The 27807-nt window shown below is 46.2% G+C and overlaps 1 long non-coding RNA gene across 3 annotated transcripts in view; it reads right to left on the reverse strand.

Annotated features, from left to right (window-relative positions):
• LOC309622384 overlaps positions 1–26145 on the reverse strand; it is a 38162-nt gene extending 12017 nt beyond the window's left edge. Inside the window, exons 1-3 of one of the 3 annotated variants that reach the window (XR_014240820.1) lie at positions 25992–26145; positions 13329–13466; positions 639–776 (exon numbers count right to left, since the gene is read on the reverse strand). This is a non-coding gene — a long non-coding RNA (uncharacterized lncRNA). Of the gene's footprint in view, positions 1–638; positions 777–13328; positions 13467–15755; positions 15832–21923; positions 22106–25991 lie in introns of those variants that run through there. The other 2 variants (XR_014240821.1, XR_014240822.1) reach the window with 2 other exon arrangements.
• Between the last annotated feature and the right edge of the window lie 1662 nt (positions 26146–27807).

The following is a 27807-nucleotide window of genomic DNA, read 5'->3' on the forward strand; positions in this document are numbered from 1 at the left end:
CATGTACAAGAACCCCGAGAGCACACCAATCGGTACCACACTTTTCACTGCTGTAGCCGATCATTCCCCCTGTACTGCCACACTGTAGCACTCCCTTCCCTCATCTACTGCTATAGTCTCTTTGGAAGGTGTTTCCGAACTCTTGTTATCAGAGTGCCAGTTGAACTGTCCTCACTTCCTTCATTTATACCAGGATTGAAGACCTTGTGGTCCGAGATCCTGTCCAGAGAGCAAGCAGGCTAAGGCTCTGTCTTTGTTGATGTATTTCATCAGAAAGGGCTCTACCCCCTCTCCTAGTTCATGGTGTGAAGTGTTCTTGGCCTCTCGGGAAAGTGGGGAGAATGGAAAGGACCCTATATGAGAATGCTAGGCTCTGTAAAACATTTCAGGTTTTTAAAAATAAGACTCATTTTGTATTGGACTGACAACAGTCCTATGAAATACAAAGAAGGCCGAGAATCAGTGACAGGAAAGGATCACCAGTAAGAACTACAGCAGTCACCGCTTACCTCGTAGCATAGGGCACTGTCCGTGATCCTTAAGAAGAGTTAGTAGAAATGCCTTGCCCATCTTGCCCCTGAACCCCTTGAAAGGTACACGACTGCTGTGTTGGTGTTTAGGGGGAGCATCTCACTTACCAGGGACTGACTTCTCCCTTGATTCCTCTGTAGTGATGGAGACTTCCCCGCTGATGAAAAATTCCCTGGGATTGCAACCTCCAAGCCAGACAGCTTTCCTATGGAATGACAGAGAACTTGTCAAGGTGAAACACCAGTCTGCGGGAGAAAGGGAAGAAGAGAATGATGGAAATCGTTTCTGGGAAACTATTTTTACATTATGTGTTGTTTGTTCCCGGTAAATAAACTGAAATCTTCTTAACAGTACAACAAAATCTAAACCACTAAAGCCAACAATACAGGAGTATAACGTTCGACAAAAATTTCTTTGGCTGCGCAGCATGTGGGATCTTAGCTCCCCAACCAGGGATTGAACCCACGCCTGCTGCATTGGAAGCGCAGAGTCTTCACCACGGGACCACCGGGGAAGTCCCAGGACTATCACTTTTAAAGGAGAAGGTACAAACCCCTCGGTTCTATGAACTGGAGATTTTTAGTAAGAAGTCAATATATTTGTTGTTAGGCACATTTTATGTTAGGCTGTCTCCCTGCACAGGATGCAGGCGCCTTGAGAATGGAAGTCATATCCCTCTATAGTACGTCCCTCTTCTTTCTGCTTTGCAGTTTGCTGCTCCACTTGTTCAACCCCACCTAGTAATAACCTATACTTCCCTTGTTCCTGTTTTCCCATCTGGAAAACAGACAAAAGGCAACCAAACAACGCAAAGGTCTCAACAAATAAGGGATATCCAAAACCAGAGATGGCCAGAACTTCTGTACCCCTGATGAAATAGTCCTCATACAAAACCTGATAATCAAATTCCTTAATGCTAGGAATCACAGTGAAAAATAGTATCTGAACTGACTTCTGTCAGATGAGTGAGAACTAAGGTTAATTCAGTGTATCTGAAGCATAGAAAGTGAGGGCAAAAGTGGCACAAGATGGGGCTAGAGAAGCAGAGAGGATTCTAGACCACGCAGAGTCTTAAAGGCCAACAGTGTGTTTTCTATTCTCAAAACAATGCTTGTGAGCGATGTTTATGAGCAACGTTCCAACTTGCTTTGAAGGTTTCTTGTGTGAAGAGTGGATTGGAAGGAAACAAGATATATGGACACCAGTTAGGACCTAATCGCAACAGACAGGCAAGTTCAGTATTAGGAAGTTGAGGAAGAGCTGGCTGACAGATTCCAAAGAAATTCAGGAGATGAACTGAAGCGGGCTTAATGGGGTAGGAGATGGAGGAAAGGAAGGTCTTAGGGAATTCAAGGGTTTACTGCACACATGAGCAAAGTCTCAAAATTAATCATTTGAACGTACAGAGGCGGATCTCCCAAATGACACCGGTTAGGAAGCAACGGTACGCCCTTTAGAATTCCTAGAGACAACACAAATCAACTGTTTCGATGGAAAATTCGGCGGGACTCTTGATTTCCATGGGAATACAGAGAAAAGAGACACTGATCTGGCTTGCAGGTATATTTAGGAAGTTGTTAGCCGGACATCACCTACTAGTATCATGTAAGTAGGCCGTCCGAAGTAGGAAGCTTAGGGGAAAAACCTGGAGGAAAACTTAAAAGCTTAAGCCACACCTCTACACTACACCACCTTTCACAATTTCTTCTCAGATAAGCATCATCCCCATCAGTGAAGAAACTCGTTCGTACCTCATAATAGGAAAAACAGGCCTAAAGATTCAATGTGTGTCTTGGGAGGTCCCATCTATGCGATATCTTCCTGGGACCAGAAAAGGCCCCAGGAAGATCCATCTCTGCACCCCTGAAAGCTTACCACCAAGGAAAATGACTAGGTCCATAGATTTCCTCCCTCAAACCAGCTTACCTCACACATAGATCATTAGCAACTCCGCCCTTACTCACATTATCACAGTCACAAGAGTGGTTAGGGAGAAAAGCACTAACCAGGGGAACTAAAACAGAGGCAATCCAGGCCAAGCTGGGCTGGTGGCAGATATCTTGCTCCTTACGCTCGGGTGCATAATGCGACTCACCACAGTGCCTTTTTCACAGACCCTTTTGAACGTTTCTCCACAGAATCCAACAGCTCAAGTTAGTTCATGACGCTTCAAGGTCAACAATCGTCAAGAGAAAAACATGCAATATGTCTTACAATGTTGGATTCCTTACAAACAGGACAAGGAGATAACCATGTAGACAAAACCAGAGCATTTGAAAACATCTGTATTCTACAAACACACCAGTGAATGCTATAAATAAGGTACTATGACATAAAACAAAATGAAAACTAGATGTGAGACTGTTCTCTTCAGTGTACAGACTTCATGGCAGTTGCTGCACACTATCTAGCTACTTAGATCTTTAACTCTCTGTTCTGTTAATACCAAATGAGGCCCAAGTGTGTCAACCTGTTTCCCACAGAAACCAAAAAGTCTACATGCATCTCTTTTCTCCTGTGCCCTTTCACCTTACCTGCTCCCAATTCTCCACCAACGTCCTCCTCTTTCTCTAATTATTCTCCTCTTCATTTTGCTTGGCCTTGCCCCCAAGCATGCAAGACAGAGAGTCCTAGAGGTCCAAGATTCTAGAGTGGCTGTTTGCAAGGCGGAGGAGATTACAGTAACTGCCACACTGTATATACTTCTGTGCAAAGAAAAAGGGACAGTGTTCAGAATGTCTCTCACATATAACAAGAGCTGGAGATGGCAGGATACCTGTGTGGCCCAAGGAACTAGAGCTAGCAAATTATGGGCCAAACAATTGCAACCAAAGGCTGGAAGAGGAAAGGTCTGCAACCAGCTCTGTCTCCTAGCTCTCTGGTATTTGCTGCCAACGGGCAGAGTCTATTTCGTGAAGCATCAAGCACTGAAAAGAAGACTCCTGCTGCTGGAAGGTGACAGGAAGTAACGTCCAATGCAAGATCAAGGCTTGTCCTCGAAGCAATGCCCATAATGGAAGAAAAAAAAAAAAGAGAAAGCGGAAGAGAAATGTTAAGTCGCAAGTCCAACCTGGCCCCCAGCCTAGCCCAGCCCAAGGAAGGTAGGAGTCAAGGAGAAGAAACTAAAAGAGAAGAGCCTTGGACCACAACATTCTCCACAAGGTACACTCAACAAACTTCACCCTACTCTTGAACCAAGTTACAAAAAGAGCTTCTTAATCCCTACTTTGGCTCCTTAAAAGCTGCTATCAGTTCACTCATTAGACACATATGATTTCAGAACAACTGTAATAGTTCAAACTAGATGGCTCTTTCCTTCCTAAGGATTATTAATTAAAGAAGATCTATATAGCTCTAAGTATATGATACATAAAATAGAATACTCTGTAGAATATAAGTAACTCTTAGTTCAGTGTATTAATGAACGTCTGTAAGAAATGTGGCAATGATTTCCCTAATGGAAGAGCCTGGGGGAGGTAAATCTGTCTTCTAGGATTTCCTCCCCAGAGCTCAGAAACTCAGGTGTTGTTTTAGCTCTCCTACACTCTCTTCACCCAAGCCCGCCTTCCTGTTGGGGATCGGACCTCCCTATTGGCTCTCTCATACCTTTCAACTGCCTGCTTTGTGACATCACTCTCCTACCAAACCTACTACCACTTGGTAGAGTCTTGGGGTTTCCGTGGAGCTGTTTGGACCAGTAACCAGTGACCTCTGTACTGGACACGTGCGCCGTTCAGCTGCAGCCACTCGGACATCCTCTAGTGTTGTCTCCTCATCCCTGGTACCTGCAGTGGATGCTTCCTCTTCTCTGACCATGTCAGGTAAGAAAAGAAACGTTGGAAAGTTTTGCGTTCGATTTCTTTTGCCCCTAAATTGAGTAGGAGATTCAAAATAGCATGGAATAATGAGGGAAAGTATTGAACTACACGTCTGGAGACCTAATTTCAGTTTTGACTTTGACGTTTACTATCTGTGTGACTTTGGACAAATCACTGGCTGTCTCACAAAGCCTGTTGCTTTCCTTAACTGTTACGTTAGGATACCACGTTGGGTTGATCACTCTGATCCCCTTCTTTTCCAGTATTGAGCCTTAAAGGGTACCCATGTAGAAAACGAAATCAGACACTTCTCAAGAGTGTTTCAACAGAAACATAGAAAAGTCAGGGGACATAGAAAACTAGCAATATATACCAAGATGTTTCATCTCTAATGGTCTCCCTCCACTAGGATTTCGACTAGTTGAAAAGAGAGAATAGGGAGAGAGGATGGAGAGTACTGGGCTCTACAGGGAGGCACAGAGTCGAGCGTAAGGAAGTTTAGGATGGTTTTCATTAGCACAGGCCAACAGGCACCAAGAGATGGGAGAAAATGTAAGAATGAAGAGGGAAAGCATAGAGGAGCTCTCAAGAAAAACGGAGTTTGCAATGGAATGCTGATGGGAACCAAAGATTTTCAATTAAAGCAGAAACAGCACAGAGGGAAACCTGCTCAGAGCAGGGCAAAACCAAGTTGATGGTAGCAAACCCTTACATTAACAGACTAAGAAGGAAAGTAAGGCCAGAACAGGGGATCACCGGGAAAGGCAGCTTATCAGAAAAGTCATACTCCGTTTTCTTTCTTTTATTGCCTCTCTGAATACAGTTGGCCACTTGACAGTTTTGAATATAAACATTTTAGAAATACGTTTTAGAAATGATGCCTCCTATAAACAAGCAACCACAGTGGTTATCTAGGGGGCTGCTTTTCAGTGTTTTATTCTTTCTAATTTTTAAACTAGGTAGACATTTCACCAATTCAACATTTTAAGTGATATCTTCTAAATTGAATCAGAAGGACTATTTTCCTTGGTGTGATATGTAGGTTCTAAGGCAAGGCTGCTTTTCATTTTTACAGTTATTTCCTTCCTAACACAGAGAGCACATTGATCAACAGCCATCGTTCGCTTGTAGATCTTAGCTACCGAAGAAGAAGAAGAAGAAGAAGAAGAAAAAGTCAAGCCCCACATCTCTAATTCCCCCCACTTAGGGAATTCCCTGGCGGTCCAGTGCTTAGGACTCGGTGCTTTCACGGCCAGGGCCACGCGGCGCGGCCAAAGAAACAAAACAAACAAACATCCACATTTATCGAAAACCATATTGTGGAGTCCTGTGGATTTTCTTACATTTGAAAATCTTTTTTAATTGGATTCTAGGCATGATGGTTTTTTGAGGTTTTGGGATGCCATCTTCTTGGATGCTGAAGATGATTCTAATCTAAGTTCTAGGATAAATCCAAAAACCTTCCTGATACATTTTAAGCTTCCTTTCTGCTTATTATATAAGCTATATTCATTGAAATATATATTTCTCCTAGGCTTAATACCTCTTACTTGCTGGGTAAAAATATGAAGGAGCACAATAATGAAACTCTTTTACACTTATTATTTTGCTGTCTGCTTCGTACCGGTTTTCATTGAAATACTTGTCTATATGTGTTGTGGCTACCTATACATGCACATTTATTGCATTCTGTTGCTTGTTATGCATTTTTTACTGACATACCTTCTCTGTCTGTATGCATTGGCTAGGAATTCATTCACCTCTATCACCTCCATCGTGTCTTCTGGTTAATAGTATTCACTAAAATAGAGTGGGCAAAATTCACTTTCATAATATTGCATGGATGGTACAGAATGCCATTTGTTAGTAAATTCATTAGGCTTCGATACTTGCCACATACCCCAGTTTTCATTAATATCTATGGATTTCTTTTTCGTTAACGTAATATGCTTGTCATGATTTTTCTTTGTCTTTCTAGAACTTATTGTATCTTCCTCCATATAAATCATACGCAATAGATCAGCTTATTCATCTATTAATTATTACTGCTATTATTATTGGTGGTGGTGTTATAACCACTTTACAGGTGAGGAATCTGAAGTAATCAGATAACTCTTCCCTTTCCAAAAGCACTTAAGAAATCCACTTTCGGGTAATCATTTTGAGGTAGGATGAGAAACCAGGCTTGAAGAGGGCAAAAATGACTCTTTCAATTCACCAGTTGGACTGAGCTGTACGTCACCTCTAGGTAATAGCGTGGGAACTGCACAAGCAAAGGGAGACACTGAAGACGACAATGGTAACAGCCGTACTGTTTTCTAATGGACAAAAAAAATGCCTATATTATAAGTTCTATTTCTCCTGCTTTCTGGCAGTATCATGCTCAGAGTGGAGTCCTGGCAAGGAAGTCAGGATACTTAGGTTCTGAAACCTGGTAATGATACTAACATAATGAGAGAACTTGAACAAGTCAACCCGACCTCTCTGAGCCTCAGTTTCCTTACTCACGAAATGAGACTGAGAACATCGAAGTTCTCTAAGGGCCTCCTAGTTCTAAAATGCTTCCAGTCTAGGAAATAGCATAGAAGTCAATACGAGTGCAGGCTGAAGGGAAAGACAGGGCAGGGAGAAGGTTGCTTCCAGCCTAGAGAACAATCTCTGAACCACACCACTTGGCTCTTCTGCCCGTCTGTGCCCAAGATGGGAGCACAGGCAGTGAATAGAGAAGAGTGGAAAACTGCTCAGTCCTTACAGCCATCATTAACTGTCTGATTTTGGGTTTCTCAGGAAGTAGTGATAGTAGAGGTGTCCTGATAGCAAGAACCTTCAGATGATGCCGTTCCTCAAACGTAGTGAGAATTTCTCAACCTCCCTGAGTTTTTCATGACCCTCTTGTTCTTACAGAAAATTTCCAACATCCATCTCTACTTGGAACTCTAAATTCTCTGCAGCATTCTCCTCCTGTGGTGAGCAATGCAACTTCCCTAACACGAAGTGTCTGCAACTTCTCCAGAGTCTCTGCCCCTGCCGTCAGTTCGGCATCGGCTACCGGTACCCCTTTCCAGACACTCATGGGTAGTGCCTACCTTTACCAACATTCTAGCACGACTATGTTATCTGGAGTTACTGACCACAGCCAGATCTCCACTTCAGCTGCTTCCTATCCAGGTGTTCTTGAGTGGGACATCACAGCAAGCACTGAAAAGAATTCTTCTTCACTCGGAGACTTTACTCTGGCACTCACTGACCGCCACACAGCTGCCTCCTCCATGTTTCTGGCAGCCCAGTATGATAAAACTTCAGACGCCAAGAACATGGTCCCTCTACATCCATCGCTTTCTGCCAGCCTTGCTCAGGGAACACCATCTCAGATTCCAAATCAGGGGCAGAGCCGCCTGTCACTTCCCTGCCAGGACGGAAGCCAGGTATATTACTATAACCAAGGCACACTGGGGTCTTTACTGTATGGAGAACTTGGCTCCTGCCCGCAATCCTACGGCTCGGCGTCATACACAGGAAGTCGGGCCTCTGGGCAACCAGAAATGGGAATGGGACTGAAGGAGATTCAGCCCACAAATATCCGACCACCAGCTTCCACCTCTGCAGTCTGCCACCCTGTGTCTGCTCAACGCATCACAGAAACAAGTTTTCAAGGTGAGTATAACAAACGCCAGAGAAAGTTGAAGAATGAGGTCGGCATTCAAAAATGGGGTCAAATCGACAGCTGGGAAGGGGTGTAGAGGCAGGTAGAATTTAGATCCTGAGCCTTTAATAACCACTACCTTCGCTCAGTGCCCTCTGTTTTTAGACTCTATATGAGAACACCTAGGGCTTCCCTGGTGGCGCCGTGGTTAAGAATCCGCCTGCCAATGCAATGCGGGGGACACGGGTTCGAGCCCTGGTCTGCGAAGATCCCACATGCCGTGCAGCAACTAAGCGCATGTGCCACAACGACGGAGCCTGCATTCTAGAGCCCGTGAGCCTCAACTACCGAAGCCCGCGTGCCTACAGCCCATGCTCCGCAACAAGAGAAGCCACCGCGATGAGAAGCCCGCACACCGCAACCGAGAGTAGCCCCCGCTAGCCGCCAACTAGAGAAAGCCCGTGCACAGCAATGAGAGACCCAGTGCAGCCAAAAAAATAAATACGTAGAATAAATAAGTTCAAACAGTAAATAAATACATAAACATAAATTACAAAAAAAAGAACACCTAATGCAGGTGGGAAGGTGGGAGGGCCACTGTAGAGGTCATCTATGCTACATGTACAAGAACGCCGAGAGCACACCAATCGGTACCACACTTTTCACTGCTGTAGCCGATCGTTCCCCCTGTACTGCCACACTGTAGCACTCCCTTCCCTCATCTACTGCTATAGTCTCTTCGGAAGGTGTTTCAGAACTCTTGTTATGTGAGTGCCAGTTGAACTGTCCTCACTTCCTTCATTTATACCAGGATTGAAGACCTTGTGGTCCGAGATCCTGTCCAGAGAGCAAGCAGGCTAAGACTCTGTCTTTGTTGATGTGTTTCATCAGCAAGGGCTCTACCCCCTCTCCTAGTTCATGGTGTGACGTGTTCTTGGCCTCTCGGGAAAGTGGGGAGAATGGAAAGGACCCTATATGAGAATGCTAGGCTTTGTAAAACATTTCAGGTTTTTAAAAATAAGACTCATTTTGTATTGGACTTATAACAGTCCTATGAAATACAAAGCGAGCCGAGAATCAGCGACAGGAAAGGCTCACCAGTAAGAATTACAACAGTCACCGCTTACCTCGTAGCATAGGGCACTGTCCGTGATCCTTAAGAAGAGTTAGTAGAAATGCCTTGCCCATCTTGCCCCTGAACCCCTTGAAAGGTACACGACTGCTGTGTTGGTGTTTAGGGGGAGCATCTCACTTACCAGGGACTGACTTCTCCCTTGATCCCTTTGTAGGGATGGAGACCTCCCCCCTGGTGATGAAAAATTCCCTGGGATTGCAACCTCCAAGCCAGACGTTTTGTGTGACACAAAGTCAAGAACTCCCCAAGTCCTGCAGTAGCAGAAACAGCCACATACTTGAGAGTAACCCACCATCTGAACTTGGGGACATTTCAGTGACAGCTCCAGTCCAGAGTGCCAGGCGTCTCCTGGCCCTGCCTCCAGCTCCAAGCCAGGGACAAATAGAGAGTAAGCACGTGGATGATATCAAAACCAAGCTTTCAAAGCCTCTGGATGCCTACCAGATCCCAACAGAGAACCAAGATCCTCCACTACTCCCTTTAGGAATCCCTGATATTCACCAGCCGCTGGCCTGCACCGATCCCCTCAGCCAAGAGGAGCAGCCTGGTTCTGAAAATGCTGATCTGGGAGAGAACAGCCGGAGTCGTCAGGACCTAGGGACACTTGAAAATGGGATTGAACCTAGCAGTGGTCTTGCAGACATTACTACACTGGCGGAGGATATTCACCTTCCCCAGCTCTTTAATCCTTTGAAAGATCTTGATCAATCCCAAGGTCCCAACGTGATCAAAGCTAAAGACACCAGAGCCATTAAGGTGAATCAGGTGCAGGAAAAGCCAAGTGTCATAAAGGTTCCCTCTGATCAACCCAGGAAGAACAAACAGAAAGCCTCTGAGCCTATCAGTGGCGCTCCCAAGGCCAAAATCCAGCCAAAGAATCCAGAGTGCCCGTTAGGGGGAGAAGTGGTTACATGCCACGCTGCAGTCAGTGACAGGGCTCCTGTGAACACGGCCAAGCACTCTCAAGGCAAACCTCAGAAAGCTGCATCCAGAAAGATCAGCAAAACTAAGAGCCACGGGCAGGAAAAGACCAAAAGGACCAGAGGGAGAAACAAGGCTGAGGAGAACAAGCAGTCAGGGAACAAAGTCAAGGCAGAAGAGAAGCCAGCAATCCCCCACACGAAGCGAAAGGAACACCAAACTGAGCTTCTCCAACAGAGCTTTCAAAAGCCTCGAACCTCCCTTGGCGTGCGCATGCTGGAGTCTGTGAAGGTTCTTCATGCGCTGGGGAAGAAGAATGAGACGAAAACTGGGCTCTCTTCCTGTCGGCTCTTGGGAAAGTCAAGCAACCCCAAAGACCCCCAGCCACCCCCAGCTATCCAGCCATGGCGGCATACCCCACGTGAGGGGAAGGGTCCTGAGAAAACGCAAGTCCAAGCCCAGAAACCAGACAGCAGTGCTGAAACAGAGTGTCCGTCTCCAGCCCAGTATGAGCGGCCTCCTCCTGGGAAGGTCAAGTTGATACCTCTGCCTTTTTCTGCCTGGGACAAGCCTCAAGCTCGACCCGCTCCTCGGAGGCCACAGTCTCTGGCCTCACATCGGCCTGCTGGGGCTTACCGTGCCCAGCCTGGTTCTACTGACTCAGCTCAACCTGCTGCAGCCAATTCATCCCAGCCAGCTCCTGCCTCTTTGCCAGGCCCCGCCAAACCAGCTCAGCCAACTGTGACCAACCCAACCCAACCGGCTTGGACCAACCATACCCAGCCTCGTGTCCCTCAGTCTGCTGCTCCTAGGCCTGCACCCTCCAAAACTTCATCTGGCGCTCCTCTCCAGCGGGGGAGCCTGTTCCCCCTGCTGTGAATAAGCGCCAGTCCCCACCCAAGCTCCAAACCCAATTTCTACTCCAAGACTTCAGCAAGCAACGAGTTCCATGGAGGGAACCCAACGTGCCTGAGCCAGTCATGTCAAAGCCCATCGAACAAGAGCAGAGGCCAGAGCGAGAGGCCATGAAGAGGCGGGCTCAACAACAACGGGAGAATGCTGCCAGATACACCTCTTCGGGCAAGCTGCAATTTTTCACCGAGAGGGAAAACGAAATGGAAATTGCCGACTACTACGGATACGTCAAGTGAGAGCTGCTAGGATTCTTGGTGCCACCTTGGCTACCAGCTGTTCTTCCATACACAGGTAAGACAGGTATAGAACTGAATAAGTAAATGGAATACAATTAATAGACGAGTAACAAACCTTTCGAATTTTCAGATGCTGCTAACTGGGGCGTGAGAAAGGAAGGACTGAAAGTTGGATGGGAGAATGAAGGAAAGGGGTAAAAACTGAGCAAAGAGGAAGGAACTTGGCCCAGGGCTAGGAAGGCCAAAAGAGACGTATGGATTTAGGAAAGGAAGCAGGAGCGAGGATGAAATGGCAGAAGTAAAAAGCAGGGTCAGAGGTCTGGGTTGAAAGAACACAATTGGAGTAGAGTTGAAGGTGACAGAAGATGAGTCTAGGTTTACTAGGAGAAATAGAAAAAGTCTCTCGGGGACGCTGGCCTTAAGTCTCACAACCACCAGATAGGTATTTCAGAAAACAAGAGGTTCAGGACACATCTCTGAAAGGTCTGAGTTGCCTTATTCAGGTGTGACTGTAGTGGGGGAATAGGGAAATCTACCAGAGAAGTGGCTAGGGCTCAGAGTTATCCTAGGGGCAGCTGACGACAGGGGCAGAGCCAAGGGAACTGCTGGATCAGGAGGCCCACGAACAAAGCAGGGGCATAGCCGCCTGTCACTTCCCTGCCAGGAAGGAAGCCAGGTATATTACTATAACCAAGGCACACTGGGGTCTTTACTGTATGGAGAACTTGGCTCCTGCCCGCAATCCTACGGCTCGGCGTCACACACAGGAAGTAGGGCCTCTGGGCAACCAGAAATGGGAATGGGACTGAAGGAGATTCAGCCCACAAATATCCGACCACCAGCTTCCACCTCTGCAGTCTGCCACCCTGTGTCTGCTCAACGCATCACAGAAACAAGTTTTCAAGGTGAGTATACAGACGGCAGAGAAAAGTTGAACAATGAGGTCAGCATTCAAAAATGGGGTCAAATCGACAGCTGGGAAGGGGTGTAGAGACAGGTAGAATTTAGATCCTGAGCCTTTAATAACCACTACCTTCTCTCAGTGCTCTCTGTTTTTAGACTCTATATGAGAACACCTAGGGCTTCCCTGGTGGCGCCTGCCAATGCAGGGGACACGGGTTCGAGCCCTGGTCTGCGAAGATCCCACATGCCGTGCAGCAACTAAGCGCATGTGCCACGACGACGGAGCCTGCATTCTAGAGCCCGTGAGCCTCAACTACCGAAGCCCACGTGCCTACAGCCCATGCTCCGCAACAAGAGAAGCCACCGCGATGAGATGCCCGCACACCGCAACCGAGAGTAGCCCCCGCTAGCCGCCAACTAGAGAAAGCCCGTGCACAGCAATGAGAGACCCAGTGCAGCCAAAAAAATAAATACGTAGAATAAATAAGTTCAAACAGTAAATAAATACATAAACATAAATTACAAAAAAAAAGAACACCTAATGCAGGTGGGAAGGTGGGAGGGCCACTGTAGAGGTCATCTATGCTACATGTACAAGAACCCCGAGAGCACACCAATCGGTACCACACTTTTCACTGCTGTAGCCGATCATTCCCCCTGTACTGCCACACTGTAGCACTCCCTTCCCTCATCTACTGCTATAGTCTCTTTGGAAGGTGTTTCCGAACTCTTGTTATCAGAGTGCCAGTTGAACTGTCCTCACTTCCTTCATTTATACCAGGATTGAAGACCTTGTGGTCCGAGATCCTGTCCAGAGAGCAAGCAGGCTAAGGCTCTGTCTTTGTTGATGTATTTCATCAGAAAGGGCTCTACCCCCTCTCCTAGTTCATGGTGTGAAGTGTTCTTGGCCTCTCGGGAAAGTGGGGAGAATGGAAAGGACCCTATATGAGAATGCTAGGCTCTGTAAAACATTTCAGGTTTTTAAAAATAAGACTCATTTTGTATTGGACTGACAACAGTCCTATGAAATACAAAGAAGGCCGAGAATCAGTGACAGGAAAGGATCACCAGTAAGAACTACAGCAGTCACCGCTTACCTCGTAGCATAGGGCACTGTCCGTGATCCTTAAGAAGAGTTAGTAGAAATGCCTTGCCCATCTTGCCCCTGAACCCCTTGAAAGGTACACGACTGCTGTGTTGGTGTTTAGGGGGAGCATCTCACTTACCAGGGACTGACTTCTCCCTTGATTCCTCTGTAGTGATGGAGACTTCCCCGCTGATGAAAAATTCCCTGGGATTGCAACCTCCAAGCCAGACAGCTTTCCTATGGAATGACAGAGAACTTGTCAAGGTGAAACACCAGTCTGCGGGAGAAAGGGAAGAAGAGAATGATGGAAATCGTTTCTGGGAAACTATTTTTACATTATGTGTTGTTTGTTCCCGGTAAATAAACTGAAATCTTCTTAACAGTACAACAAAATCTAAACCACTAAAGCCAACAATACAGGAGTATAACGTTCGACAAAAATTTCTTTGGCTGCGCAGCATGTGGGATCTTAGCTCCCCAACCAGGGATTGAACCCACGCCTGCTGCATTGGAAGCGCAGAGTCTTCACCACGGGACCACCGGGGAAGTCCCAGGACTATCACTTTTAAAGGAGAAGGTACAAACCCCTCGGTTCTATGAACTGGAGATTTTTAGTAAGAAGTCAATATATTTGTTGTTAGGCACATTTTATGTTAGGCTGTCTCCCTGCACAGGATGCAGGCGCCTTGAGAATGGAAGTCATATCCCTCTATAGTACGTCCCTCTTCTTTCTGCTTTGCAGTTTGCTGCTCCACTTGTTCAACCCCACCTAGTAATAACCTATACTTCCCTTGTTCCTGTTTTCCCATCTGGAAAACAGACAAAAGGCAACCAAACAACGCAAAGGTCTCAACAAATAAGGGATATCCAAAACCAGAGATGGCCAGAACTTCTGTACCCCTGATGAAATAGTCCTCATACAAAACCTGATAATCAAATTCCTTAATGCTAGGAATCACAGTGAAAAATAGTATCTGAACTGACTTCTGTCAGATGAGTGAGAACTAAGGTTAATTCAGTGTATCTGAAGCATAGAAAGTGAGGGCAAAAGTGGCACAAGATGGGGCTAGAGAAGCAGAGAGGATTCTAGACCACGCAGAGTCTTAAAGGCCAACAGTGTGTTTTCTATTCTCAAAACAATGCTTGTGAGCGATGTTTATGAGCAACGTTCCAACTTGCTTTGAAGGTTTCTTGTGTGAAGAGTGGATTGGAAGGAAACAAGATATATGGACACCAGTTAGGACCTAATCGCAACAGACAGGCAAGTTCAGTATTAGGAAGTTGAGGAAGAGCTGGCTGACAGATTCCAAAGAAATTCAGGAGATGAACTGAAGCGGGCTTAATGGGGTAGGAGATGGAGGAAAGGAAGGTCTTAGGGAATTCAAGGGTTTACTGCACACATGAGCAAAGTCTCAAAATTAATCATTTGAACGTACAGAGGCGGATCTCCCAAATGACACCGGTTAGGAAGCAACGGTACGCCCTTTAGAATTCCTAGAGACAACACAAATCAACTGTTTCGATGGAAAATTCGGCGGGACTCTTGATTTCCATGGGAATACAGAGAAAAGAGACACTGATCTGGCTTGCAGGTATATTTAGGAAGTTGTTAGCCGGACATCACCTACTAGTATCATGTAAGTAGGCCGTCCGAAGTAGGAAGCTTAGGGGAAAAACCTGGAGGAAAACTTAAAAGCTTAAGCCACACCTCTACACTACACCACCTTTCACAATTTCTTCTCAGATAAGCATCATCCCCATCAGTGAAGAAACTCGTTCGTACCTCATAATAGGAAAAACAGGCCTAAAGATTCAATGTGTGTCTTGGGAGGTCCCATCTATGCGATATCTTCCTGGGACCAGAAAAGGCCCCAGGAAGATCCATCTCTGCACCCCTGAAAGCTTACCACCAAGGAAAATGACTAGGTCCATAGATTTCCTCCCTCAAACCAGCTTACCTCACACATAGATCATTAGCAACTCCGCCCTTACTCACATTATCACAGTCACAAGAGTGGTTAGGGAGAAAAGCACTAACCAGGGGAACTAAAACAGAGGCAATCCAGGCCAAGCTGGGCTGGTGGCAGATATCTTGCTCCTTACGCTCGGGTGCATAATGCGACTCACCACAGTGCCTTTTTCACAGACCCTTTTGAACGTTTCTCCACAGAATCCAACAGCTCAAGTTAGTTCATGACGCTTCAAGGTCAACAATCGTCAAGAGAAAAACATGCAATATGTCTTACAATGTTGGATTCCTTACAAACAGGACAAGGAGATAACCATGTAGACAAAACCAGAGCATTTGAAAACATCTGTATTCTACAAACACACCAGTGAATGCTATAAATAAGGTACTATGACATAAAACAAAATGAAAACTAGATGTGAGACTGTTCTCTTCAGTGTACAGACTTCATGGCAGTTGCTGCACACTATCTAGCTACTTAGATCTTTAACTCTCTGTTCTGTTAATACCAAATGAGGCCCAAGTGTGTCAACCTGTTTCCCACAGAAACCAAAAAGTCTACATGCATCTCTTTTCTCCTGTGCCCTTTCACCTTACCTGCTCCCAATTCTCCACCAACGTCCTCCTCTTTCTCTAATTATTCTCCTCTTCATTTTGCTTGGCCTTGCCCCCAAGCATGCAAGACAGAGAGTCCTAGAGGTCCAAGATTCTAGAGTGGCTGTTTGCAAGGCGGAGGAGATTACAGTAACTGCCACACTGTATATACTTCTGTGCAAAGAAAAAGGGACAGTGTTCAGAATGTCTCTCACATATAACAAGAGCTGGAGATGGCAGGATACCTGTGTGGCCCAAGGAACTAGAGCTAGCAAATTATGGGCCAAACAATTGCAACCAAAGGCTGGAAGAGGAAAGGTCTGCAACCAGCTCTGTCTCCTAGCTCTCTGGTATTTGCTGCCAACGGGCAGAGTCTATTTCGTGAAGCATCAAGCACTGAAAAGAAGACTCCTGCTGCTGGAAGGTGACAGGAAGTAACGTCCAATGCAAGATCAAGGCTTGTCCTCGAAGCAATGCCCATAATGGAAGAAAAAAAAAAAAGAGAAAGCGGAAGAGAAATGTTAAGTCGCAAGTCCAACCTGGCCCCCAGCCTAGCCCAGCCCAAGGAAGGTAGGAGTCAAGGAGAAGAAACTAAAAGAGAAGAGCCTTGGACCACAACATTCTCCACAAGGTACACTCAACAAACTTCACCCTACTCTTGAACCAAGTTACAAAAAGAGCTTCTTAATCCCTACTTTGGCTCCTTAAAAGCTGCTATCAGTTCACTCATTAGACACATATGATTTCAGAACAACTGTAATAGTTCAAACTAGATGGCTCTTTCCTTCCTAAGGATTATTAATTAAAGAAGATCTATATAGCTCTAAGTATATGATACATAAAATAGAATACTCTGTAGAATATAAGTAACTCTTAGTTCAGTGTATTAATGAACGTCTGTAAGAAATGTGGCAATGATTTCCCTAATGGAAGAGCCTGGGGGAGGTAAATCTGTCTTCTAGGATTTCCTCCCCAGAGCTCAGAAACTCAGGTGTTGTTTTAGCTCTCCTACACTCTCTTCACCCAAGCCCGCCTTCCTGTTGGGGATCGGACCTCCCTATTGGCTCTCTCTACCTTTCAACTGCCTGCTTTGTGACATCACTCTCCTACCAAACCTACTACCACTTGGTAGAGTCTTGGGGTTTCCGTGGAGCTGTTTGGACCAGTAACCAGTGACCTCTGTACTGGACACGTGCGCCGTTCAGCTGCAGCCACTCGGACATCCTCTAGTGTTGTCTCCTCATCCCTGGTACCTGCAGTGGATGCTTCCTCTTCTCTGACCATGTCAGGTAAGAAAAGAAACGTTGGAAAGTTTTGCGTTCGATTTCTTTTGCCCCTAAATTGAGTAGGAGATTCAAAATAGCATGGAATAATGAGGGAAAGTATTGAACTACACGTCTGGAGACCTAATTTCAGTTTTGACTTTGACGTTTACTATCTGTGTGACTTTGGACAAATCACTGGCTGTCTCACAAAGCCTGTTGCTTTCCTTAACTGTTACGTTAGGATACCACGTTGGGTTGATCACTCTGATCCCCTTCTTTTCCAGTATTGAGCCTTAAAGGGTACCCATGTAGAAAACGAAATCAGACACTTCTCAAGAGTGTTTCAACAGAAACATAGAAAAGTCAGGGGACATAGAAAACTAGCAATATATACCAAGATGTTTCATCTCTAATGGTCTCCCTCCACTAGGATTTCGACTAGTTGAAAAGAGAGAATAGGGAGAGAGGATGGAGAGTACTGGGCTCTACAGGGAGGCACAGAGTCGAGCGTAAGGAAGTTTAGGATGGTTTTCATTAGCACAGGCCAACAGGCACCAAGAGATGGGAGAAATGTAAGAATGAAGAGGGAAAGCATAGAGGAGCTCTCAAGAAAAACGGAGTTTGCAATGGAATGCTGATGGGAACCAAAGATTTTCAATTAAAGCAGAAACAGCACAGAGGGAAACCTGCTCAGAGCAGGGCAAAACCAAGTTGATGGTAGCAAACCCTTACATTAACAGACTAAGAAGGAAAGTAAGGCCAGAACAGGGGATCACCAGGAAAGGCAGCTTATCAGAAAAGTCATACTCCGTTTTCTTTCTTTTATTGCCTCTCTGAATACAGTTGGCCACTTGACAGTTTTGAATATAAACATTTTAGAAATACGTTTTAGAAATGATGCCTCCTATAAACAAGCAACCACAGTGGTTATCTAGGGGGCTGCTTTTCAGTGTTTTATTCTTTCTAATTTTTAAACTAGGTAGACATTTCACCAATTCAACATTTTAAGTGATATCTTCTAAATTGAATCAGAAGGACTATTTTCCTTGGTGTGATATGTAGGTTCTAAGGCAAGGCTGCTTTTCATTTTTACAGTTATTTCCTTCCTAACACAGAGAGCACATTGATCAACAGCCATCGTTCGCTTGTAGATCTTAGCTACCGAAGAAGAAGAAGAAGAAGAAGAAAAAGTCAAGCCCCACATCTCTAATTCCCCCCACTTAGGGAATTCCCCTGGCGGTCCAGTGCTTAGGACTCGGTGCTTTCACGGCCAGGGCCACGCGGCGCGGCCAAAGAAACAAAACAAACAAACATCCACATTTATCGAAAACCATATTGTGGAGTCCTGTGGATTTTCTTACATTTGAAAATCTTTTTTAATTGGATTCTAGGCATGATGGTTTTTGAGGTTTTGGATGCCATCTTCCTGGATGCTGAAGATGATTCTAATCTAAGTTCTAGGATAAATCCAAAAACCTTCCTGATACATTTTAAGCTTCCTTTCTGCTTATTATATAAGCTATATTCATTGAAATATATATTTCTCCTAGGCTTAATACCTCTTACTTGCTGGGTAAAAATATGAAGGAGCACAATAATGAAACTCTTTACACTTATTATTTTGCTGTCTGCTTCGTACCGGTTTTCATTGAAATACTTGTCTATATGTGTTGTGGCTACCTATACATGCACATTTATTGCATTCTGTTGCTTGTTATGCATTTTTTACTGACATACCTTCTCTGTCTGTATGCATTGGCTAGGAATTCATTCACCTCTATCACCTCCATCGTGTCTTCTGGTTAATAGTATTCACTAAAATAGAGTGGGCAAAATTCACTTTCATAATATTGCATGGATAGTACAGAATGCCATTTGTTAGTAAATTCATTAGGCTTCGATACTTGCCACATACCCCAGTTTTCATTAATATCTATGGATTTCTTTTCGTTAACGTAATATGCTTGTCATGATTTTTCTTTGTCTTTCTAGAACTTATTGTATCTTCCTCCATATAAATCATACGCAATAGATCAGCTTATTCATCTATTAATTATTACTGCTATTATTATTGGTGGTGGTGTTATAACCACTTTACAGGTGAGGAATCTGAAGTAATCAGATAACTCTTCCCTTTCCAAAAGCACTTAAGAAATCCACTTTCGGGTAATCATTTGAGGTAGGATGAGAAACCAGGCTTGAAGAGGGCAAAAATGACTCTTTCAATTCACCAGTTGGACTGAGCTGTACGTCACCTCTAGGTAATAGCGTGGGAACTGCACAAGCAAAGGGAGACACTGAAGACGACAATGGTAACAGCCGTACTGTTTTCTAATGGACAAAAAAAATGCCTATATTATAAGTTCTATTTCTCCTGCTTTCTGGCAGTATCATGCTCAGAGTGGAGTCCTGGCAAGGAAGTCAGGATACTTAGGTTCTGAAACCTGGTAATGATACTAACATAATGAGAGAACTTGAACAAGTCAACCCGACCTCTCTGAGCCTCAGTTTCCTTACTCACGAAATGAGACTGAGAACATCGAAGTTCTCTAAGGGCCTCCTAGTTCTAAAATGCTTCCAGTCTAGGAAATAGCATAGAAGTCAATACGAGTGCAGGCTGAAGGGAAAGACAGGGCAGGAGAAGGTTGCTTCCAGCCTAGAGAACAATCTCTGAACCACACCACTTGGCTCTTCTGCCCGTCTGTGCCCAAGATGGGAGCACAGGCAGTGAATAGAGAAGAGTGGAAAACTGCTCAGTCCTTACAGCCATCATTAACTGTCTGATTTTGGGTTTCTCAGGAAGTAGTGATAGTAGAGGTGTCCTGATAGCAAGAACCTTCAGATGATGCCGTTCCTCAAACGTAGTGAGAATTTCTCAACCTCCCTGAGTTTTCATGACCCTCTTGTTCTTACAGAAAATTTCCAACATCCATCTCTACTTGGAACTCTAAATTCTCTGCAGCATTCTCCTCCTGTGGTGAGCAATGCAACTTCCCTAACACGAAGTGTCTGCAACTTCTCCAGAGTCTCTGCCCCTGCCGTCAGTTCGGCATCGGCTACCGGTACCCCTTTCCAGACACTCATGGGTAGTGCCTACCTTTACCAACATTCTAGCACGACTATGTTATCTGGAGTTACTGACCACAGCCAGATCTCCACTTCAGCTGCTTCCTATCCAGGTGTTCTTGAGTGGGACATCACAGCAAGCACTGAAAAGAATTCTTCTTCACTCGGAGACTTTACTCTGGCACTCACTGACCGCCACACAGCTGCCTCCTCCATGTTTCTGGCAGCCCAGTATGATAAAACTTCAGACGCCAAGAACATGGTCCCTCTACATCCATCGCTTTCTGCCAGCCTTGCTCAGGGAACACCATCTCAGATTCCAAATCAGGGGCAGAGCCGCCTGTCACTTCCCTGCCAGGACGGAAGCCAGGTATATTACTATAACCAAGGCACACTGGGGTCTTTACTGTATGGAGAACTTGGCTCCTGCCCGCAATCCTACGGCTCGGCGTCATACACAGGAAGTCGGGCCTCTGGGCAACCAGAAATGGGAATGGGACTGAAGGAGATTCAGCCCACAAATATCCGACCACCAGCTTCCACCTCTGCAGTCTGCCACCCTGTGTCTGCTCAACGCATCACAGAAACAAGTTTTCAAGGTGAGTATAACAACGCCAGAGAAAGTTGAAGAATGAGGTCGGCATTCAAAAATGGGGTCAAATCGACAGCTGGGAAGGGGTGTAGAGGCAGGTAGAATTTAGATCCTGAGCCTTTAATAACCACTACCTTCGCTCAGTGCCCTCTGTTTTTAGACTCTATATGAGAACACCTAGGGCTTCCCTGGTGGCGCCGTGGTTAAGAATCCGCCTGCCATGCAATGCGGGGGACACGGGTTCGAGCCCTGGTCTGCGAAGATCCCACATGCCGTGCAGCAACTAAGCGCATGTGCCACAACGACGGAGCCTGCATTCTAGAGCCCGTGAGCCTCAACTACCGAAGCCCGCGTGCCTACAGCCCATGCTCCGCAACAAGAGAAGCCACCGCGATGAGAAGCCCGCACACCGCAACCGAGAGTAGCCCCCGCTAGCCGCCAACTAGAGAAAGCCCGTGCACAGCAATGAGAGACCCAGTGCAGCCAAAAAAATAAATACGTAGAATAAATAAGTTCAAACAGTAAATAAATACATAAACATAAATTACAAAAAAAGAACACCTAATGCAGGTGGGAAGGTGGGAGGGCCACTGTAGAGGTCATCTATGCTACATGTACAAGAACGCCGAGAGCACACCAATCGGTACCACACTTTTCACTGCTGTAGCCGATCGTTCCCCCTGTACTGCCACACTGTAGCACTCCCTTCCCTCATCTACTGCTATAGTCTCTTCGGAAGGTGTTTCAGAACTCTTGTTATGTGAGTGCCAGTTGAACTGTCCTCACTTCCTTCATTTATACCAGGATTGAAGACCTTGTGGTCCGAGATCCTGTCCAGAGAGCAAGCAGGCTAAGACTCTGTCTTTGTTGATGTGTTTCATCAGCAAGGGCTCTACCCCCTCTCCTAGTTCATGGTGTGACGTGTTCTTGGCCTCTCGGGAAAGTGGGGAGAATGGAAAGGACCCTATATGAGAATGCTAGGCTTTGTAAAACATTTCAGGTTTTAAAAATAAGACTCATTTTGTATTGGACTTATAACAGTCCTATGAAATACAAAGCGAGCCGAGAATCAGCGACAGGAAAGGCTCACCAGTAAGAATTACAACAGTCACCGCTTACCTCGTAGCATAGGGCACTGTCCGTGATCCTTAAGAAGAGTTAGTAGAAATGCCTTGCCCATCTTGCCCCTGAACCCCTTGAAAGGTACACGACTGCTGTGTTGGTGTTTAGGGGGAGCATCTCACTTACCAGGGACTGACTTCTCCCTTGATCCCTTTGTAGGGATGGAGACCTCCCCCTGGTGATGAAAAATTCCCTGGGATTGCAACCTCCAAGCCAGACGTTTTGTGTGACACAAAGTCAAGAACTCCCCAAGTCCTGCAGTAGCAGAAACAGCCACATACTTGAGAGTAACCCACCATCTGAACTTGGGGACATTTCAGTGACAGCTCCAGTCCAGAGTGCCAGGCGTCTCCTGGCCCTGCCTCCAGCTCCAAGCCAGGGACAAATAGAGAGTAAGCACGTGGATGATATCAAAACCAAGCTTTCAAAGCCTCTGGATGCCTACCAGATCCCAACAGAGAACCAAGATCCTCCACTACTCCCTTTAGGAATCCCTGATATTCACCAGCCGCTGGCCTGCACCGATCCCCTCAGCCAAGAGGAGCAGCCTGGTTCTGAAAATGCTGATCTGGAGAGAACAGCCGGAGTCGTCAGGACCTAGGGACACTTGAAAATGGGATTGAACCTAGCAGTGTCTTGCAGACATTACTACACTGGCGGAGGATATTCACCTTCCCCAGCTCTTTAATCCTTTGAAAGATCTTGATCAATCCCAAGGTCCCAACGTGATCAAAGCTAAAGACACCAGAGCCATTAAGGTGAATCAGGTGCAGGAAAAGCCAAGTGTCATAAAGGTTCCCTCTGATCAACCCAGGAAGAACAAACAGAAAGCCTCTGAGCCTATCAGTGGCGCTCCCAAGGCCAAAATCCAGCCAAAGAATCCAGAGTGCCCGTTAGGGGGAGAAGTGGTTACATGCCACGCTGCAGTCAGTGACAGGGCTCCTGTGAACACGGCCAAGCACTCTCAAGGCAAACCTCAGAAAGCTGCATCCAGAAAGATCAGCAAAACTAAGAGCCACGGGCAGGAAAAGACCAAAAGGACCAGAGGGAGAAACAAGGCTGAGGAGAACAAGCAGTCAGGGAACAAAGTCAAGGCAGAAGAGAAGCCAGCAATCCCCCACACGAAGCGAAAGGAACACCAAACTGAGCTTCTCCAACAGAGCTTTCAAAAAGCCTCGAACCTCCCTTGGCGTGCGCATGCTGGAGTCTGTGAAGGTTCTTCATGCGCTGGGGAAGAAGAATGAGACGAAAACTGGGCTCTCTTCCTGTCGGCTCTTGGGGAAAGTCAAGCAACCCCAAAGACCCCCAGCCACCCCCAGCTATCCAGCCATGGCGGCATACCCCACGTGAGGGGAAGGGTCCTGAGAAAACGCAAGTCCAAGCCCAGAAACCAGACAGCAGTGCTGAAACAGAGTGTCCGTCTCCAGCCCAGTATGAGCGGCCTCCTCCTGGGAAGGTCAAGTTGATACCTCTGCCTTTTTCTGCCTGGGACAAGCCTCAAGCTCGACCGCTCCTCGGAGGCCACAGTCTCTGGCCTCACATCGGCCTGCTGGGGCTTACCGTGCCCAGCCTGGTTCTACTGACTCAGCTCAACCTGCTGCAGCCAATTCATCCAGCCAGCTCCTGCCTCTTTGCCAGGCCCCGCCAAACCAGCTCAGCCAACTGTGACCAACCCAACCCAACCGGCTTGGACCAACCATACCCAGCCTCGTGTCCCTCAGTCTGCTGCTCCTAGCCTGCACCCTCCAAAACTTCATCTGGCGCTCCTCTCCAGCGGGGGAGCCTGTTCCCCCTGCTGTGAATAAGCGCCAGTCCCCACCCAAGCTCCAAACCCCAATTTCTACTCCAAGACTTCAGCAAGCAACGAGTTCCATGGAGGGAACCCAACGTGCCTGAGCCAGTCATGTCAAAGCCCATCGAACAAGAGCAGAGGCCAGAGCGAGAGGCCATGAAGAGGCGGGCTCAACAACAACGGAGAATGCTGCCAGATACACCTCTTCGGGCAAGCTGCAATTTTTCACCGAGAGGGAAAACGAAATGGAAATTGCCGACTACTACGGATACGTCAAGTGAGAGCTGCTAGGATTCTTGGTGCCACCTTGGCTACCAGCTGTTCTTCCATACACAGGTAAGACAGGTATAGAACTGAATAAGTAAATGGAATACAATTAATAGACGAGTAACAAACCTTTCGAATTTCAGATGCTGCTAACTGGGGCGTGAGAAAGGAAGGACTGAAAGTTGGATGGGAGAATGAAGGAAAGGGGTAAAAACTGAGCAAAGAGGAAGGAACTTGGCCCAGGGCTAGGAAGGCCAAAAGAGACGTATGGATTTAGGAAAGGAAGCAGGAGCGAGGATGAAATGGCAGAAGTAAAAAGCAGGGTCAGAGGTCTGGGTTGAAAGAACACAATTGGAGTAGAGTTGAAGGTGACAGAAGATGAGTCTAGTTTACTAGGAGAAATAGAAAAAGTCTCTCGGGGACGCTGGCCTTAAGTCTCACAACCACCAGATAGGTATTTCAGAAAACAAGAGGTTCAGGACACATCTCTGAAAGGTCTGAGTTGCCTTATTCAGGTGTGACTGTAGTGGGGGAATAGGGAAATCTACCAGAGAAGTGGCTAGGGCTCAGAGTTATCCTAGGGCAGCTGACGACAGGGGCAGAGCCAAGGGAACTGCTGGATCAGGAGGCCCACGAACAAAGCAGGGGCATAGCCGCCTGTCACTTCCCTGCCAGGAAGGAAGCCAGGTATATTACTATAACCAAGGCACACTGGGGTCTTTACTGTATGGAGAACTTGGCTCCTGCCCGCAATCCTACGGCTCGGCGTCACACACAGGAAGTAGGGCCTCTGGGCACCAGAAATGGGAATGGGACTGAAGGAGATTCAGCCCACAAATATCCGACCACCAGCTTCCACCTCTGCAGTCTGCCACCCTGTGTCTGCTCAACGCATCACAGAAACAAGTTTTCAAGGTGAGTATACAGACGGCAGAGAAAAGTTGAACAATGAGGTCAGCATTCAAAAATGGGGTCAAATCGACAGCTGGGAAGGGGTGTAGAGACAGGTAGAATTTAGATCCTGAGCCTTTAATAACCACTACCTTCTCTCAGTGCTCTCTGTTTTAGACTCTATATGAGAACACCTAGGGCTTCCCTGGTGGCGCCTGCCAATGCAGGGGACACGGGTTCGAGCCCTGGTCTGCGAAGATCCCACATGCCGTGCAGCAACTAAGCGCATGTGCCACGACGACGGAGCCTGCATTCTAGAGCCCGTGAGCCTCAACTACCGAAGCCCACGTGCCTACAGCCCATGCTCCGCAACAAGAGAAGCCACCGCGATGAGATGCCCGCACACCGCAACCGAGAGTAGCCCCGCTAGCCGCCAACTAGAGAAAGCCCGTGCACAGCAATGAGAGACCCAGTGCAGCCAAAAAAATAAATACGTAGAATAAATAAGTTCAAACAGTAAATAAATACATAAACATAAATTACAAAAAAAAGAACACCTAATGCAGGTGGGAAGGTGGGAGGGCACTGTAGAGGTCATCTATGCTACATGTACAAGAACCCCGAGAGCACACCAATCGGTACCACACTTTTCACTGCTGTAGCCGATCATTCCCCCTGTACTGCCACACTGTAGCACTCCCTTCCCTCATCTACTGCTATAGTCTCTTTGGAAGGTGTTTCCGAACTCTTGTTATCAGAGTGCCAGTTGAACTGTCCTCACTTCCTTCATTTATACCAGGATTGAAGACCTTGTGGTCCGAGATCCTGTCCAGAGAGCAAGCAGGCTAAGGCTCTGTCTTTGTTGATGTATTTCATCAGAAAGGGCTCTACCCCCTCTCCTAGTTCATGGTGTGAAGTGTTCTTGGCCTCTCGGGAAAGTGGGGAGAATGGAAAGGACCCTATATGAGAATGCTAGGCTCTGTAAAACATTTCAGGTTTTTAAAAATAAGACTCATTTTGTATTGGACTGACAACAGTCCTATGAAATACAAAGAAGGCCGAGAATCAGTGACAGGAAAGGATCACCAGTAAGAACTACAGCAGTCACCGCTTACCTCGTAGCATAGGGCACTGTCCGTGATCCTTAAGAAGAGTTAGTAGAAATGCCTTGCCCATCTTGCCCCTGAACCCCTTGAAAGGTACACGACTGCTGTGTTGGTGTTTAGGGGGAGCATCTCACTTACCAGGGACTGACTTCTCCCTTGATTCCTCTGTAGTGATGGAGACTTCCCCGCTGATGAAAAATTCCCTGGGATTGCAACCTCCAAGCAGACAGCTTTCCTATGGAATGACAGAGAACTTGTCAAGGTGAAACACCAGTCTGCGGGAGAAAGGGAAGAAGAGAATGAATGGAAATCGTTTCTGGGAAACTATTTTTACATTATGTGTTGTTTGTTCCCGGTAAAATAAACTGAAATCTTCTTAACAGTACAACAAAATCTAAACCACTAAAGCCAACAATACAGGAGTATAACGTTCGACAAAAATTTCTTTGGCTGCGCAGCATGTGGGATCTTAGCTCCCCAACCAGGGATTGAACCCACGCCTGCTGCATTGGAAGCGCAGAGTCTTCACCACGGGACCACCGGGAAGTCCCAGGACTATCACTTTTAAAGGAGAAGGTACAAACCCCTCGGTTCTATGAACTGGAGATTTTTAGTAAGAAGTCAATATATTTGTTGTTAGGCACATTTTATGTTAGGCTGTCTCCCTGCACAGGATGCAGGCGCCTTGAGTATGGAAGTCATATCCCTCTATAGTACGTCCCTCTTCTTTCTGCTTTGCAGTTTGCTGCTCCATTGTTCAACCCCACCTAGTAATAACCTATACTTCCCTTGTTCCTGTTTTCCCATCTGGAAAACAGACAAAAGGCAACCAAACAACGCAAAGGTCTCAACAAATAAGGGATATCCAAAACCAGAGATGGCCAGAACTTCTGTACCCCTGATGAAATAGTCCTCATACAAAACCTGATAATCAAATTCCTTAATGCTAGGAATCACAGTGAAAAATAGTATCTGAACTGACTTCTGTCAGATGAGTGAGAACTAAGGTTAATTCAGTGTATCTGAAGCATAGAAAGTGAGGGCAAAAGTGGCACAAGATGGGGCTAGAGAAGCAGAGAGGATTCTAGACCACGCAGAGTCTTAAAGGCCAACAGTGTGTTTTCTATTCTCAAAACAATGCTTGTGAGCGATGTTTATGAGCAACGTTCCAACTTGCTTTGAAGGTTTCTTGTGTGAAGAGTGGATTGGAAGGAAACAAGATATATGGACACCAGTTAGGACCTAATCGCAACAGACAGGCAAGTTCAGTATTAGGAAGTTGAGGAAGAGCTGGCTGACAGATTCCAAAGAAATTCAGGAGATGAACTGAAGCGGCTTAATGGGGTAGGAGATGGAGGAAAGGAAGGTCTTAGGGAATTCAAGGGTTTACTGCACACATGAGCAAAGTCTCAAAATTAATCATTTGAACGTACAGAGGCGGATCTCCCAAATGACACCGGTTAGGAAGCAACGGTACGCCCTTTAGAATTCCTAGAGACAACACAAATCAACTGTTTCGATGGAAAATTCGGCGGGACTCTTGATTTCCATGGGAATACAGAGAAAAGAGACACTGATCTGGCTTGCAGGTATATTTAGGAAGTTGTTAGCCGGACATCACCTACTAGTATCATGTAAGTAGGCCGTCCGAAGTAGGAAGCTTAGGGGAAAAACCTGGAGGAAAACTTAAAAGCTTAAGCCACACCTCTACACTACACCAACCTTTCACAATTTCTTCTCAGATAAGCATCATCCCCATCAGTGAAGAAACTCGTTCGTACCTCATAATAGGAAAAACAGGCCTAAAGATTCAATGTGTGTCTTGGGAGGTCCCATCTATGCGATATCTTCCTGGGACCAGAAAAGGCCCCAGGAAGATCCATCTCTGCACCCCTGAAAGCTTACCACCAAGGAAAATGACTAGGTCCATAGATTTCCTCCCTCAAACCAGCTT

This window comes from Balaenoptera borealis, assembly GCF_965194805.1.
Source record: "Balaenoptera borealis genome assembly, contig: HAP1_SCAFFOLD_2364, whole genome shotgun sequence".
Lineage (NCBI taxonomy): Eukaryota > Metazoa > Chordata > Mammalia > Artiodactyla > Balaenopteridae > Balaenoptera > Balaenoptera borealis.